Consider the following 16,438-nt stretch of genomic DNA (forward strand, 5'->3'; position numbering starts at 1 on the left):
CATGCAGCATCCATCTGGACACATTGGCTGTCAGCGTAACATGTGTTATGTTGGCGAACAGATGCCTGATTCCACTTCAAGCAGACAAAAAGCAAACACCTCTTTGGAGTTGTTTTCACTCCACCTGTTGAATTTAAATCCAGTATTTAAATACCTCAGACCTTGACTATGGTCCTCCAGTTCCATGAAACATCTGCATATTCACAGCCGCTCTTTACCCTTAGAATAGGAAATTGTCATCTGCAGCATTAATTTCTCCCTGGAAGATTGTCCAAAATTGTAAACCCTAGTAGTATATTGCAATTCAGTGGCTGAAGAAGTACAACGGAGACTCTACTGCATGCAAAATTGATTTTAGGTTAGAGCACGTTCCCTCACTGAGCTTCAAATTGACTGTAGACACACTCTGTAGCATGCCATCTCCTCTCACCCTTTCCTAATATATGCCTCTCTACAGGACTCCAGCGCCACATATCGCCAAGATGTATTCACCTCACATAACGCAGCATGGGAAAGTTGCGTGTGCGCCAAGCTGAGAGAGCTCACTTTGAAAATAGGCTTCTCAAAGGCAGCTGCCGACCGCCCAAAGGAGAAGCATGCATTATTCATGTTCATTTACACAACCTCCCATCTCCTTATCATGGGTTCATCCCACTTTAACTACTGCGCGCACACTGTACTGAAATACATCTGGAAGTACAGTCTTGAATAGATAGGACCAATCTATCCCATTTGTTCGGTGTGCTGCTGGATTTTTGGGGACAAGGCTGGAGATGGGTTTTATATTCAGGTCTTTCACTCAAAAGTGTATTGCCTATATTACAGGGGTCACTGGCACTGCATGAATCACAAAATCAGGACAAGATGAAAAAAAAAAGACTTTTATACAGCACAAAATCACACACAAAAACTGTGACTGCCACAGGCTAATGAGCCAACGGAACATCAAGTGCTGACTAGCCTCTGGCTAACTAGCCACAGGCAACTCTTCAACATGGGAAACGCGTCCTTTTTTCCTCAACACTAATGCATCATTTCCTGTGCATTCATTAAATTAGCATAGCTGGAAATGCGCTTGCAAAATGCAAATTCATCTTTATGTCTAACAAAACGTTAAACAAGAGATAAAGACAGTATTTTCCCTAAGATAATCTTCAGGATAAACACCTTTAAGCCGCTCGAATTAAGGGCTGCATTTGAGTCCACATCTGCGACTTTATACGTGTGACAAGAGGATAAGCGCAAGCTATGGCTCTATAAATAATGTGGCTTGTGTCAAAAAATGGAACAGAGTTAAACCCCCCTGGAGACTGTCTCTTTTAATTACTTGATGCACTCTGGTAGTGTGTGTGGAAGCTCAACTAGCAGCGATGCGTGTAAGGTATTTAGAATAAGGGGGGGGACAGCATCGATAATTTATTACTTCAAACAGGCGTGTTTGGCTCGACGGAAAGAAGTAGCAGGTTACATGAAGCTGAAGATTTAAACATGAAACGCCAGCTGGAATATCTCACTTTAGCAGCAACTGTTTCTTTGATGCAAACATCTCTCAGTTCCTGTTGCGCAGCATGCCACCAAAGTTAAGACAGTGAATTGAGTCTCTTTGCCTCACTCAGATTCACATCCATCCGTTGGTTTTGTTTGATCTTCTGAACGCACACACAGTGTCATAAGGCTAAAGACTACCCATGACAGAGTGTCTGCTTGGAGTGCCAGCCATTGTTGAGAAAGCAACAGGAAACTCCACACTGACTGAGGGTAGACACACTGCCTGCACACCTGTGGTTGCCAAGGCAACATACAGCCCCCCCCACACACACACTTTCGCCATTCAGCAGGGGAAATCACAGATTCGCACCACCGCTGTCTTCCTCCACCTTTCTCCCACCCACTGTCTCCCTAGGGCAGATGGAACCCTAAATGGAGTTTTAATGAAATCTCAGGGATTGTCCTGTGGCTTGATCACCCCATCTCCCTCCTCCCCCCTCCCTCCCTCCCTCCCTCTCACACAGGGTGGGATGCCCCTTCACTTTTTTCAGTCGTGCTTTAGAGAGAGGAAGCGCTCTCTAATTGCAAGCCCTGAGGACAAGAGAACCTGGGAAAAAGAAAGGAGGTGAGGACGAAAGGAGACATGAGGAGGAAAAGTTAAAAAAAAAAAAAAAAGTAACAGCAGTGCACGTTTTAAAAGGTCACATGTGACATGCAGAGGCTCTCGAGGACGCGCACATGGACGCACATGTGAACTCTTGTACCGCTGCAATCAATGGTCCTGCCAACACACGGCCCTCTTCCTGTGGAACTGATCGTTGGAATGAATATTTAATCAGCACAAGTTAAATGAATACACTGACAGTAGGCGGTGCGCTGCTGTGGATCATTGAAGCTCGGGTAATTGGAATCTTCCAGAGCTGTTGGAAACACAAAGCTATTGTGTGTGTGTATTTGCCTGTGTGCATGCATGCTTGTGTGCGTGTCTGCGTGTTAGTGTGTGTGTGTGCCTGTGTTCATGCATGTACGTGAATGCAGATCAACAGGTTGGTCGTTATGAGCAGCAGCAGCCACAGTGTACTGCTGCAGTTGATGATCATCACACAGGGCACAATTAAAAAGAATCTATAATAAGGAGATAAACAAAGTTTATTTTCAAATTTTAACCTCATGAGTTTCTGTTGCTAATGAATCTTTGCTGCGCTTCAACAACAGCTGACAATATCAAATATTGTCCTCCTCACTCTCCCCACAATTGTGATTCATAAACCTTAGATAAATGGAATGTGATTGGATTGGATTGGTTGAGGGTGTTTGGGGCATATTTCTGTACAGTCAAGTCTGCAGTGATTTCTTTTTTAAAACTTTTTAAACAAAAGCCACTGATGAAATTTCTGGAAAGGGCTTTAAATCACTTGAGGCATTGTCTTTTTCTGAGAATTACAATGCAGTGGTCTTTTCTTTGAAGTGTTGTGGATTTGTGTTGGAAGGTGTTGTCCCTATCCATGGCGCTGAAACACACAGCTCATTTCACAGAGATCACACCAAGGATGAGTCACAGATTGTACAGGACTCGGTCTTAACAGTTACACATGGAATCTTACCACGGTGAAAAGACAGTGGGGGGGGGAAAAGATTAAATTCATTTGATTAAACCACAAATATGCAGCGGAACATTGCAGCATTTTATGATGTGCTTATGGAGTTCAATTGTGCAACGTGTGTAAATGCAAATCCTGTCTGTCTTCATGGTTCCTGAAAATGCAGATTTGGAATGGAATGGAATTTCATATTGTCACTTTCTTTGACTTGAAAGAGGAAAATAAAATCGGTTGTTGCTCGGCCTGATACGGTTTTCGTATTCGTCCCGAACCTTTACTGTACAGATATGCAGGACACAAGACATGTGTTACAATAAACAACTGCTATTCCCCCTCCTTTACGGAGACAATAACCCAAAACAAGATTTAGAAGCCCCCCTATATGACTACGAATAAAAAAAAACCTCATTAAAGCTGTGCAATTAAAAATAGAGGAACATACACAACCTGTGCAGGAAAAGAAAACATATGTGCAATTTAACAGGAGAACTCTAAGCTGTTAAGGAACCTCAGAACGGCCTGTTGTTCTTCTTCTAAAAGTATTTGTTGTTTATGCTTGTGCATGGGTATTTCAGGGGTTTGTGGGTTGTGCAAAAGGTGAGTGCAGCCAGTGCAAATGGTAGGGATTCAAATTAAAAGGAGAAAATGAAAGTGATTGTCATGAAAGTGGCCAAACATTAAAGATGCAAGAATAAAGTGAGAGCAGATGAGCACTAAATAGTCATACGATGAATATGTCGAAGAGGAGATAAAAGTCAATCCCACATAGCAGTAGTCACACACCAATCCAGGAGGCGGTAATCTACTTGTAACTGTTTTCTATAACTACTATTACACAACAAACTAAGAAGAAGAAATAGAAACAACAAAACACACACAAGAAGAAGAGTCATAGCAACATGACACAGCAAGCTTTCTATCAAACAGTTGACAGATCTGTTTCACAGTGCGGTCGAACAGGTCAAACAATTCAGTGAATATAAGACGGCATCACCAGAGCTATCCAAGAGAAGAAAGGTGCTATGTAACAATGTATCCCTGCTGTTTTTAACAAGCCTCTGGATGTGAGAGTGAGGGCTCTGTGCATTTATGCTGCAGTAGACGACACAGGTCTCAAGTGTGTATGAAAATTGTTCAAGCAGCCAGCCTGTGCTTCTTTACTAGCATAATAACTGTGTGGCTGCAGTATCGTTAAATATTGTGTATAAGTGTTGTTTATATTGTGAATATAATTGATCTTGTTTTATTTTTTATGTCGTAATGTCTTTGTATGAAACCCAGGAAGAGTTGTTGCGGCATGTAAGTTTAAATTAATCACAAAAGTGGTTTTTACTTTGTTGTATATGAAACAAACTAAATCAGGTGTTGTGTTGGTCATATCATATTGATATGTTTCTGAGTTTACTCTTTTTTGTTGGCGTAACGTAACACACTACAGACTGTATCTAAAATCACAGCATTTTTTTTTTAAACACTAGAACATACTGTAACTTCCATGACTGTCAATTCAAAATATATCAGGGAAACTTAGATAAACGCATACAGGGCTTTGTTGTTGCTTATTTTCATTTTAAATTTGTGCCCAGCTGTGACCCCAAAGAGAGGGGGACAAAGTCAACTGGGACCCTGTGAACCATTTAACTATGAGTTTTTACACATCATACCTGAACAACGATTATTTACTGACTGATTCTAAGTCTAACAACAAGTTTCAGTGATTTATAGTGCTCGTAGCCTTTCGTGCCAACAAAAAGTGATCTCTACTTGGCTTTTATTTGTGTCCACACTTAAGACAAGTAAGCTTTAAAGAAATCTGACAACTGTGTGTCCTCTATTAAGGGCAAGTTAGCTCCTCCTCCTCTACAAAAGCACACCATATATATATAAATAAAACAGGTGCAGCACAGCAGCGTATTCTCCTATAGTCTGAAATAAAGCTGCAAAGACTCAATCGATGATAATGTGCAGTGGAAAGAACAACTTCCAAATGACTGTGACACAACTCAACAATCCGTCAGCCGATGACTGTGATATCTCTGCTGAAGGGTAAAGCAGACATAGGAGCTTGAGTTCACTTGACAGGGAGACAAACATGCAGATAATTCCCGAGTGATCAAACACAACCCGCCCTTCTTACAAGCAGTAAGTAAATAGGTAAGTAGTCTTCATGAAAAGTTGTCAAAACATGCTTCACAATAAAAGATTAGAGAAACAGAGACTTTAAATACAGACAGTGACAGAGAAGACACAGAAACATCAAACAAAGTAAAGTCTGAACAGGTGGGTCTTTAACTGAGTTGAGAAGTGTACACAGAGTTCACAGCTGTCAGATCCGAGAGGAAGACAGTTCTGAAGTTTAGGGAAACCATCACTGATGCAGTCTGCAAACACCAGCTTCAAACAACTTATCAACAACATTTTAAGAGAAGGGAAGACTTGCACCATGGTCTTCCACTTGTGGAAGAAGCTATACTTATTGTGGTTTGCTAATGTAGTCTAAAGCATGTGTTAGAAGTGTCCCTGTCAGTACTTATTAGTCTTTACAGGTGCCTAATTGGCTGATTTATGTGTGGATATATTGTATATGATTGGTCATCTTAATGTATTTTTAACCTTTCTTTTAATTTCGAATGACCATATTTAAATGGTGTCTTGTTTGGCCTTAGGATCTAATTTATTCATAAAGTAGATCTTCATACTAAAAGTCGTGCTTGCTTCTAGTCTTTCACTCATCATGCACCTTATTAGTTGGTCAAGTTGTGAAAATCCTACTTTGCTTATCAAAGGTTGTTTGGGCTGAATGCTGAAACTTCATTTGTCCGACCCCGACCTGGAGGTAGCGTTGACAGGCACTAAAAAACATATATCAATAATGATGGTCTGGTGAAACATACACTTTCCACTTGGAGTGGAAAAGCAAGTTCTTTTTTTTACAAGTGTGAAGGGAGTGTGAGTGTGTACCTCACATGCGGGACCAATGTTTCAGTTGGCAAAATAAGCAGCATGGAGCGCCAACACACACAAGTCCATGGTAACTCTGTATGGGACTTTCCTGCAGGCAGAACACTACAAACTAAAGAGGTGATCCAGTTCAAAGCAATGTTTATTCACCAAGCAGACAAAGAAGTCCAACGTTGCAACGGAGGCATCATTTAAAGTGGCGCACTCTTTAACAAAGCAAAAGAAGCCATTCACTGATGGCGGGATGGTGAAGGAGGTGAAGACTGCTGTGGCAGACACATTGTTCAAGGACAACAATCTTAAGACTGAAATTATGTCCACTATCAATGATATACAGCTTGGTGCTAACACACTGACAAAGCGAGTGTCTGAGAGGAGTTTTTTTAAACATTGCCTTCTCTAAAAACCACAACCACAGGAGATGATAGCTACATCGTTGTAAAAAAGTACTTTGTGGAAGAAAAAAAAAACGTACCTATTGAAAAGCTGGTGTCTATTAGGAAATTGTGAACTATGACTGCATCATTCACAAACAGGCTATATGTGCCATGTCATGACACGTCATTGAGATTATCAACTCCATTTGAGCAAAGACCAAACAACAAAGGAGCTTCAAACTCCTCCTTGAGGGACAGTCTGCTGAGTATGGTGATCTCCTCCTCCACACTGAGGTCATGTGGCTGAGCAGAGGCAAGATGCTGCATCGCTTTTGTTCCTTGCTGAAAGAAATCAACGATTTCGTGGAGGCAAGAAAGACTTGCTCTCTTGTCTGAGTGGCTGCTTGACCTTGCTTTCGTGACAGACATGACAGGAAAACGTAATCACCTGAACACAAGGCCAAGACAAAACCATATCTGACATGATCAGTGCTCTTAAGGCCTTTGATGCAAAACTGTCATTTTCCGACAGCATCTGACAAATAAAAGACTGCAACACATCCCAACAGTGGCAAACATGTTGGAAAGCCATGCAGGGGCAGATGATGTTTTGAATGTGCATAGGCATTGTGACCTCATGTCCAAGCTCAGGCAGGAGATTTTGATAAACTGGAGCCCTCCTTGCCAACTCCTTCATGGGAGGTAGACATCACACAGATTTCAGAGAGGGTGACTGAAATGTCCGGTGTCAATCCTGTGGAGATGGAGATGGAGGTTATATATTTCTAAAATCATTTTCAGCTGAAGTCTGAGCAGAGTGTGGTGGCGTCGTCGGTGGAGAACTATTAAAACGGACTGCAGCGCTCGCTGTCAAAACACAATGATTGACAATCGTGGCAATGAGTGCGTGTTGCGGACTGACCGCGGCGTTCATGGAGTATGTCAAAATCGGGGGTCAGTGTCTTGCCTGAAGACATATCGGACAAGCTGGGAGCTAGGGCAAGTCGCTCATCGGTAAATGTGTACAATGCTACAATTAAGACACTTTAGGATGAGCATGCTTGCCATTTTCCAGCAGAATATTTTTTACGTTTAAAACACGTTTTACGTTTTTAAACTTAGATGATCTTTTTAATCAAGCTCACAAAGACATGCACTTATACCTTAAGGAGAAACTAGCTTGAATTATCGCTTCAGGATTTCAAAAGTATCAAGGGATCAAAAGCAATGTCACAAAAAAAGTAGGACGATAGGATATCAAAATAGGACTCTTTAAAAGAACACAAGCAGAGCTGATATTCAAAATGACACAAAGATATTGTACATTTCCTCCCCAGTCATATGATCTTTTTTTCCCCTTGTAATGAAGACACTACTTTGTGTTTTTAAATGAAAGCAACCTCAGATATTCTCGCTGTAATTAAAGCCAACCTTCTCCTGCTCTCCTGATGATTGGAGACAATGTGTGATAGGCTAACCTCAGTGCTCATCAAAGCGCAGCATCTGTTCAAGCCCAGAGCTATAATGCTGTGTTATCCCTGCGCCATCCCATCAGTGCCGGCTTTAATTAGCCGAGCCATGGGAAAGCGACGACTTACCTGTCAACCTCTGCAAACATTATTATTTTGCAGCATTGTTATTTTATCCTCTGTGCAAACACTTGATTCTAATAATCTTCTTTGGAGAGTGCATTTGTGTATTCATTACCACGTTTACATAGATGTATTGTATTTGTTATATAACTGTAGAGTTATAGTGGTGAGACTTAAGAGGGTTTGTGCATGGGGGGAGTCTCAGAACTGTGTATAAGCTACAAACCCTTCTCAATCAGGTATTAACATGCTTCCATCAACACCCCGGGATGTGAGTGTCTTTATAGCAACCAGTAGCAGTCCGGTGACAACAGAACCAGCATGCGGCGAAGCTAATCAAAGATTTATTTGGCGAGGTAATTTACATCTCATTACTGGTGTGATGTGCTGAGTTAAGAGAAGGGTTTTTGAAGTTTTACCTGATGTTTTTTTTTCTTCTTGCATTTATTCCTCCAAGCTTCTTGTTATGCAGCCTGTGTGAATGATGCCATCTGCTCATCACGGTTTAAATGTTTTTGTCTGAGCCAATTATGTTCATTAGCAAAGCTAGACAGATCTGAGGGCAAACGGTTTGCCAAAAAAAAACATGCCAATGTCCTGTATTGACCTCCGAAGGATTACTCAAACTTTCATTGAAAAAATGTTGGTAAGACTTTATATTGATCCACTGCATACGATGCATCATAAGTACATTGATAAAGCTTTTCTAAAGCCTTGTTGATGCATTCATAAGCCTTGTGTAGCATGTTTTATGTGTTGATTCGTCCTCTTGAAAATCATAGAAATTATAACACGGAATCAGTTCAGTGTTCAATCAGTTCTCTAGGACAGTGGTTTCTAAAGTGGTGGTCGGGACCCTGTTGGGGAGGGGGGGGTCGCAAGATTCGGGAAACACCAGATTTTACACCAAAGACCGCTGCATAAGGAGCTGCTACTGAATGATGCCGTACTGTTGCTGTATGTGCTGCTTTGATAAAGCATCATGTAAATTATACTTCGGTAAATGTGTTATCTTCCTCAGGTCTGCTTCGCCCGTTGTCTTTAGTAGTTGTCGTCAGAGTTCATTTTTCATAGGAGTAGAGAGAACTCCCATGATTCCCTACCAGCCTCGACGCCACTTGTTGATATTGTTTTGATTAAGAGCCTTCTTGTGGCGGAATTTGCATACTGTGTTTAAGGTGTGCTGCGTTATGTAAGTCGTATTTTCAAAAGACAGTTGTAACGAATACTTCACTTTGAAGGACTGCTTGAAGCCTTATATATACACAACTAGGGCGTTTATAAATAATGCAGTATAAGAGGTAGGTTCATATTAAGTGATAACAAACATGTTCCTCTACTTGGAATGTATTGTTGTTTTGGTTCAGGTAAAGTATAAAGATGTTTTTTGGATTATTTATGGCACGTCAGCAACTTTTAAACAGCCTCACAGACAAACACTCTGACAGACAGGAGGTGCAAAATCAGGGTAACCCTAAATAAACAATCAAACAAACAAAATAAAAAAACCTCTCATCCGTGACGCATTGACAAAAATATCTCAATCTTTTTTGTATAGAAGGCTACGAGATTTCTCAGTTGCTGTTTTTTTTTCTGAACACACATGTTCAAACACACCCACTAACAAACACAATACATCACTCCTTCTCGTATTTTTTGGCTTCCAGCTGCTTTTTTAAAGGATGTGGAGCAACGTAACGTCACTGAGATCGGTGGCAGGGATAGATTTAATTTAGATAAAGCTTCTCAACCAGCAGCTGAGGTGAATGTATTTCAGGTGATGAAAAGAGGAAAGTCTTGTCCTCAAAGTCCTGCCTTGCTACAAGATTTGAATGACAAAGAGATGATGTTGAGAAATGTATTTGTCCCCTTGTCTGCCTGGGTGTCTGTTTTTCCCTTCTTTTTTTTCTTCTATCTGCATGCTTTCCAGGCTGACTGACTCCTGTCTTTATTTAGGGTATGGCAGTGCAGCTTTTTCTTCTGCTCCACACACGGCAACATGCACCATCCCCCCCTTAAACCCAAGACAGGAAACTTTTAAATACAACTTTTCTTTTTGGACTATTCTCTGTTGTTGCCGTCTGTCTTTGTAGTTGTTGTGATTTTCTTTTTTCAAGTACTTTGATTGATTTCCTGAAAAGTTGACAGGGAGGAAACACCTGGGCCTATAAGTGAAATATTATAGACGATTTACTTCTACTGTAGGTTTCCTGTCAGATGTCAGAGGCCATCTACTGACCAATGATTTCAGAGAGGCAGATATTCTCTCACTGTGCAGTCATAAAAATATTGATGTGAAGAGAGATTGAGTGATAACAGATGATGGGCCGGAAATTTGATGGCTTGAGATTCAACATTTTGCTTTATTCTTAATTAATCATTGAGGAAAATTCTGTTTTACACCTATTGGGAGACCTGCTTCTCACACACATGTGCACAAACAGGACTTGTGGACATGTTTTAGTGGAGAGATGTCAGAGTGGGGCTTCAACACACTGCTATGGAGGGAGTGTACCAGTGCTTCCAAGGGGAAGTGACCTGGCACCTCTCCAGCTACCAGGCCAACTTCTATAATGGTCCTCATCGGGACTTGAGCTGGCAACCCTCCAGTTCCCAACCCTCAGTCCCTACAGACTGCCCAACTGTGTAACACCATAGCAAAAAAGAAACCACATTAATGCCATTTGAAAGGGTAGAAGAAAGAAAAATATAAAGTAGGCAGAAAAGAAACGTCAGTTTTGACTATGGTCAACTCAGAGTTTGTTTTTTTATTGGGGTGGAGTAGCAGAGAGAATCCCTCCCATGATTCCCCACCAGCCTCGACGTCAGAGCCCCCTGGTGGTAGAATTTACTACTGTGTTTAATTGACAAAGCCAAATTCCAGCCCTTTTTTTTTTTTTTTTTTTTTTTGAGAGATAGAGTTCAAACTTTCATTGTAGTTTTACTTAAAGTCTGAGCCCATTCTTCTAGCAGGAAATAAAGGTTGTGGCTGCTGACATTCAAGGATCTACACTTTAAATTCACATTACAGGAGCTTCCAGTGGCTAATAGCAGTGATGTGATTTAAAAAAAGACCAGAGGTGAGGGTAACAGACACTTGGGTGGAGGAATATGTCAGGCAGAGTGGGAGAGGGATGACAGGGGAGGCAGAGAGGGATAAAGGGGGGGAGTAGGGGTGGTCTTTTGGGTCCGATTCTGCCAGTGTTCAGGGAGCGGGGGCAGCTCTGCTCCAGACACAGAGCACTGAAGCTGAACTAACGAGAATGTAATGGCCCTCCATTAAGCACTTCACCAGCTCAGTAGAATGAGTGCACACACAGTGACACATTCTCAACTTTTAGTATAAAGATAAGTATGCCCGCAGCCTTATTTCACATAATTAAAACCCAAATTCCAAAAATTGAAAGCCTCCAACAGTTCTATGTGCGTAATTTAAGTTAAACTCATTTAAAAAAAAAAAAAAAAATCAAAATCTTAATAATAATAACTTACTAAAATGACGGAACACATTTTAAGCAAAATATATTTCACATGCATTTCAGTTTCTAGTTTGACCGATGAGGAGGATCTATACAGCAGCAAAGTCGAGAGGAGAAGCTCCACAGTTCACTTTTTTAGAAGCTGTCATGTTGTCCATCTTTTTAGACAGTCCATGGTCTGCCATTAAGCAGAGCTGGTGGCATGGCTTAAAGAACAAAGTGGCAAGCCAGCGACAGTTCTGCTTAGTGGCAAATCATTCCAAATATATTTTGTATTTTAATTGTATTGTTTATATTTTGAAAAAAAATTGTCTCAATTTCAAAATCAGTGGAAAGTCTAAACATTATACCATAAAAAGAAGTACAACTGTACCAATTTCTTTCTTTCTTTTTTTTTGGCAGTAGCTCAGTTTGTAGGGACTTGGGTTGGGTTGTGCTATTGAGAAAGGAAAAAAAAAAAAAAGGATTCCCCCCATGTGGGATTAGTATATCAAAAAAAAAAAAAATCAGTCTAAGCCCTAGTGTTTGTGATGTATTAAATTTTTCTTTTGATTATTACCAATAAGCCGTATGTGCATCAACTGGTATAATTTTGCACCAAACATATTACACATTAACCTCATTGTAATCCCTGAGCAATTTTGTCAAATCTTTCATTGGGTGCTTTTCAGCTCATTCTTTGAGAATCCCTTTTTTCCATCTTGTTTGCAAAGGTTCATTCTCTGGGCAATATGTGCAATCCTTTTGTGAAGTCATCCCATATTAGTGTTTCAGAAAAGAAAAAGGAGAGACCCAGAACTTTCAATACCCCCTTTTTATTTCACATAGAGAACTTGCTAATGGCAACTTTATCAAGTGACACGCTAAAACAGATACAGATCAGTGTACCTATAAGTGTCCTCTTGTACTCAGTGAAAGCAGGTTTTTTTTGCCAGATTGGCCAATTACACTGACAGCATTCATGTTTAACTGTACCATGCTGTAAGTATTTAAAGAGTGTGTCCATGACAGGTGCACCACACCTTTAGCTCTGCTAATCAGACTAATGGTGAGACGTGCGTATTCCCCCTGCACTTTCATACTTTACTTTCACCAAAGTAAATCTGTTAAATATGTTCAAGGATTATGCAGTTACATGAACAGGATATACAGGGCCTAGTTGGTCAAATGTTCCCTGATCAGATTAAGGCTATCATGATGTTTAAAATAATTTTTTTATCAAATGGCTAAATGTCAGGTATATGTTGTTCTAAACTATTAATAATTATTTAAATTGCATCCCCATTAGTGAAGTGAAGATTAGAAATATTTGGGATTATCCTGATCAAAGCAGAGGGCTAAATTAAAGATGGATTTCACACTGTAATAGCACTTTTGAAATTGGTCAAATTTATTAAAAATTTAAATTTATCATTGATTTACTATTAGGTTAAAGGTGCTATTTGTAACTTTCATAAATACTGCGTTTGTAGCAACACTGCATGACTGTCAGGCAAACTGCACCAGTAAACTGTCGCTCATGTGCTCGTACGTACAAGAATGAGCATTAACATCGCTCCTGAAACACTAATATTTACCATCATAATGTTTCCAGAGCAGATAAGTGTTCATACATGTGAGAGTCTGTAATGGAGTCTGTGTCTCAATCTTCATCCGACAAACGACAGTTTCGACAGGCACTGCCTGAGAGCAGGATGTGTGTGATGAGTTTGCCCGCCTGTGAGAGCTCCTATAGGACGGATTGAAGTGTGTGAGAGGCGACCTCTGGCTGTGCATGTGAAGACCGGGAGTGAGGAGGATGTTCAGAACACAAATAAAATGACACGTTGGAACTTTGTGCGGAATCGGACCTGACTTCTTTGTATAAAGGGAACACAGATAGACTTAGAGACTTAGACTTAGAGACTTAGACTTAGAGACTTAGACTGAACTTTATTGATCCTTTTGGGATGACTCTCTCAAGGAAATTTAGGTTCCAGCAGCATATACAATAAAAATAAAAATAAAAAATGTAGCAGGTAACAAAACAAAAAGTAACAATGTAAAGATGGCATTAGATAGATAGACAATGAACATCTCATTTTTTACATCAGTTAAATGTTCGCTTATTAGTGGGTGGTAAAAAACTATTTATACATGTTGCATAAATATTTTACAAAAAGTCACTTATATATGTAACGTGTAGCTATATATAAATCATTTGGCTGCTAGGCAGATCAGCTGACGTCCATGCAGTATTGCTATAAGTGAAGTATTTTTGAAAGTTGCATATAGCCCGTTTAATACTAAAGTCTCACACTAAAGGCTAAAGTTCTTGGATTGCATGTTTTTTTTACAGTGACTTAACATATAGAGAAGGTATTTTCTAAGTCTCCCTGTTCAATAATCCAACATACAGGGGTCAATATCATGAATAAATAAAAGGAAATGGTTCGGAGCTTTTGACAAGTGTAGATTTTGAAAGCATCTAGCATAAAACCCTTTAGAGCATTGGTATACAGGATATGGTAATATTTTCAAGTCTATGTCTTGGTCAAGATGATTAAAGCTAATTCTAATTGGGAGAAAAACAACAGGGAAAAGCCACTCGGATTTTCTAACCCTGGAAGGTTGATAAAGTTCAGTTCCAAATCTGTATATTTCTGATACAGATTTGCCGTTTAGAACGCTCTTTGCCAAGGATTGTGAACTATTAAGTAAAAACTTGCTGACTGAGCAGTGTACAGGACCATTGAACAGAAAGGAAAATCCCAGTGCCATGACCTCCCTTGCATCCCATTGCTTGACACACATCTCCTCCAGCTGCGAGATCACTGACAGCTCATTGAGTTTTAAATGATGTGGCACGATGTGGCAGGACCCGGCTGCAAGAGCTCTTATCAGGCTAGCCAGACATAGAGTCGCACGCACAGCCACTGTGACACTGGGATGGTCATTTTTCCGTTTAAATGTCACACAGAAGATAACATTGCACTTGGAGTACATTAACTGAATGTATCTGCAAGATATACATGTGTAGTATATCTTCTCGTGTGCTAATGTTGCATGCAACGGCTGCCAGAGTCGAGACAACAGCTCACGACTTGTCACGCTGACAAGCCTGATTAAGTAATGACTCAAACCTTAAAAGGCTGGAGATGCTACTTGCCTTATAATGGAGCCTGGCCCCTCGGATCCTGTATGTCTCTAAAAGTCTGATAGATGAATAAATAAACTAGCAAGTGGCACATAAGACATGGAATTTATTACCTGTCAGGCTAATTAAATGGCTTAAGATATATAGATGCCGGAGAGAGTGAGATGAGAGTGGGATGAGTGGCAAAACCAAGAGATGCGGATTGCTGCGTCTTATAAATTCCCTCCCAACCACCCACCCAGACACACACACCTACACACACACACACACACACACACACACACAAAGTATTCCCAGCAGGCTTAAATCCCGGCTCACTATATGCGGTTGTGTTTGTGTAGTGAAGCATGATGATGCATGTCTGTTAAAGATGGCATAGTGGTCAGATATCTATGATTTTTTAATATCCAAAGCAGCTTCAACAGGCTTTTAATAAATGTTGCTGTTTACTTGCACTTCGACCATTACATATGCAAGGACAGATTTACATGTCTGTTTCGCTCTGAATGGTTTTGTTCAATTACGCACAATAGAACTGGAAGTGGAATTCTAATTTACTCCAAATTCCTCCTCAAGTTCAGATTCCCAGATTGCTTTCAAGGTTACCCTCCACTTGTGGTTTTATTTATTCTGATCCTGTGGCCTGGATGAAAATAGAAATGTTATCAGGCAAAAGGAAGGCAAAAAAAAAAAGAATCCCCTAAAGGAAGTATTGACATGTAAATTGCTAATTTGAGACAAGAGAAGACAATGCCACAGGGCTCAGCTGGTGAAAAAGGCAATCCCACTTCCATTAGGCTTCCCTCCACTCTCCTGAAAGTGAAACGGCTGTCTTATCATGGTGCTCCTATCAGCGACTAATTCAAGAATAAGGTATTACACTCAACTGTTTACCAGCCTAATTGAAGACAGAAGGGCTTTGCATGACACTAATTTCTCTCTCTCTCTGAGTTCCTCAGTTGGCTGGACCTTTAGCTAACCTTTCTGTCACTTCAGTCGGCACCCTTCAGCTAAATAACCTGAATACTTTGGTCCAAAACATCACATGCTTCCCCTTTTTGCTCCCTTTCAAGAATTAAAGAACAGACTCTGCGTAATGTAATTACGGGTTTAAAAGGGATTGAGGACACTTTGACTTGCACACAGACCAAACCGTTCACACACAAACTGACTGAAGAGAGGACAAACATAATGACGTCCAGCTTTATTTGTTATGATGATTCTGCTCTGTTGAAGGCAGTCAGAGCCGCTCTGTCTGTCTGTCTGCCTCTGAATCTTTCATTTTAGCAGACATGTCAGCTGGGGAAGGGTGGAGGCAGATAGAAAGGGGGGAGTTCATGAGATGATTTGACAGCTGGGACAGCTCAAAAAGTGGTGTTAAACTAAACAACAAACCCAATACTCAAGCTCTGAACATACTACAAGAGTCAATATCCAAATGAGGCTACAATTCTTTCTATTGCATAAAAAAACACTGGGCTAATCAGAGGAATAGAGCTTAGATATTTGTTCAAATGAAACTTTTTGTTCTGTTTTTTTGTTAACATTTACGTCCATGTTTCTTTGCACGCTTAGTTTTGGATCAGTGTCATGGAAAATTGAGCATGTTCTTTTCATGACAAATTGCACGTTGTAACTCTGTTCTCTTTTTGACGTCTTGAAGCTTGCTGCACGTTGCACACTAAGCTGAATTGAATTGTGATTTTCAGTGAAAAAGTCACACTTCAGGCAGAGTACCGAGAGGACTATTAAGACCTTCCACTCTTGATGATCACAGCCGCCCCAATAAAACGTAGGCCGCATA

This window comes from Symphodus melops (assembly GCF_947650265.1).
Source record: "Symphodus melops genome assembly, chromosome: 18".
In the NCBI taxonomy this organism is placed as follows: Eukaryota; Metazoa; Chordata; class Actinopteri; order Labriformes; family Labridae; genus Symphodus; species Symphodus melops.